Source organism: Sinocyclocheilus grahami, unplaced genomic scaffold (assembly GCF_001515645.1).
Source record: "Sinocyclocheilus grahami isolate Dianchi unplaced genomic scaffold, SAMN03320097.WGS_v1.1 scaffold344.1, whole genome shotgun sequence".
NCBI lineage: Eukaryota > Metazoa > Chordata > Actinopteri > Cypriniformes > Cyprinidae > Sinocyclocheilus > Sinocyclocheilus grahami.
The window spans coordinates 294,693-296,839 of NW_015505523.1; the positions used below are offsets into that span (position 1 = coordinate 294,693).

Genomic DNA, 2,147 nt, shown 5'->3' on the forward strand with positions numbered 1-2,147 from the left:
AAAAAAAAAAAAACTTTTTTGTGGTAATCAGTGTTTTTTAATATTATTTATGTAGTATGTAACTTGTTCTGTTTTTAGTTATTTTCCAAAGCACCTTTTTTTTTCAAAAGTTTGTTTTCATCTAATATTTATTTTTAAAATTTTTATATTAGATCTATTTTAATAAAGAGAACAATTTTTAATTGTTTAAGTTTTGGTTAACAATAACCACACTCTTGGTAATCAAGATTGTCACAAATGCTGTCAAGCTTATGTTACTTATATCCAACCCAGAATATTATAACATGCATGCATAATATGATGTTGTTATTATAATCGCCAATAAATTAGATCATCAAGATGAGGAAGAAGCTTCATCCCACATTTGATAGCTTGATATTGCTTGATCATATAATGATGAAGCTGTTATTATCTAAGACTCCAGTCTTTACATTTTCACTGCAGAGCTGGCCGTAGAATGACATAAGCTAGAGTTTTCTGTCATTAGTGCAGAGAGAATGGACAGAAAGCTGAAGACATAATTAATCTTCCTGAAGGTCTGGGAGTGGAGATGAATAATTCACCGCAGCTCGGCTCGCTCAGCTCTCGAAACTAGCCTCTGAGAGAGCTGTGACTGACAGATTGCTCATGCATTTCAGAAAACGCATCGGAAATGTGCGGAGAAATGGACAGAAAGATCCTTTTCTGTAGATCTGGACAGATACGGCGTGTTGGAAGTGGTGTCTCTGGATAAGATGTTCTCAAGTTTCGCTCTTCTGAACTACTTTCAAACTCTTGAATAGCTCTTATAGACTCATTCGGTCAAAAAAAGGTATTCCCCAGTCAGTGGAAGAGGGGTGCTAAACCGACACACTCATCCCAGTAGGCATTGCTTTTACACTACCAGTCACTGAGATGAATACAACTCTGTAATGATACGTTCCAGTTCAACCTGGATTTGAAGCAAAGTGTCCCAGCAGCGCCGAGTCTGCAGGTACAGTTCCTGCTGCTGACTTCATCTCCTCCTGCCAGGCAGAGTAAATGTGTGCTGCAGATTATCAGTACTAGAAGGACTGGTTCCTTCCAATATCTAAAAGAAAACAGTTGTATTGTGATCGTATATCTTTTCTTTGTCTATTCTAATTGCATTTTTAGACTCTCTGTCTCATGAAGTCTGGCCAGGTGCACACTTTTGACTTTGCTTGGTCCTGTCACTGCACTTAACTTGCACAACAAATTGTAGTAACTGATTACATGTAATCTGGATTACATAACCAGATTCCAAAAATAAAGTATTTTTAATAAGAGTACATTACATTTTAAAATGCTCGTAATCAGATTACTGTTACTTTTTATGGATTACATGATTACATAGTCACACAATGGCAGTAAATTAATCATAATTTATTGATTCTTCCTAATTCTTATTCTTTTCTCTCTCTCTCTTAAATTTTTAAATGTCAGTTGTTTTCATATTTATGTTTTCTTTTTCTTTTCATAAAATGCAGGAATACCTAAAAATAATTGTCAGGCAAACTCCTTAAAATAAAATATTTACCCGAAATATCTCTGAGCAAGTTAATATTTCAATAATTTAACAGCATATTTGCATGTTTACAATTAACTGATATCTCAGATTGTCTCTTGAAGCATCTTGGAGACGTTGCTACAGTTCTTCTGGATTTAGTCTGTCTCAGTTTGTTGTGTTTTTTCATGTCATTCCAGACAGACTGGATGATGATCAGATCGGATCTCTGTGTGGACCACTGGCTGCTGTCAGACAAAAATCTCACTGGATTATTACAATTAATGATAAAATTAATGTTTGGAAATGTAAACTGATATTTCTCACTGACACACTACAGCAAATAAATAAATTTATAATAAATAAATAAACTGTATATACAGTGGGTACGGAAAGTATATTTGTTATATTGCAGCCATTTGCTAAAATCATTTAAGTTAATTTTTTTTCCTCATTAATGTACACACAGCACCCCATATTGACAGAAAAACACAGAATTGTTGACATTTTTGCAGATTTATTAAAAAAGAAAAACTGAAATATCACATGGTCCTAAGTATTCAGACCCTTTGCTCAGTATTTAGTAGAAACACCCTTTTGATCTAATACAGCCATGAGTCTTTTTGGGAAAGACCCAACAAGT

At 34.1% G+C, this 2,147-nt stretch overlaps 1 protein-coding gene across 1 annotated transcript in view; it reads left to right on the forward strand.

The window, feature by feature from the left end:
* LOC107548164 (calpain-5-like) overlaps positions 1 to 2,147 on the forward strand; it is a 41,998-nt gene that overhangs the window by 7,536 nt on the left and 32,315 nt on the right. The gene's annotated exons all lie outside the window — the stretch shown is intronic.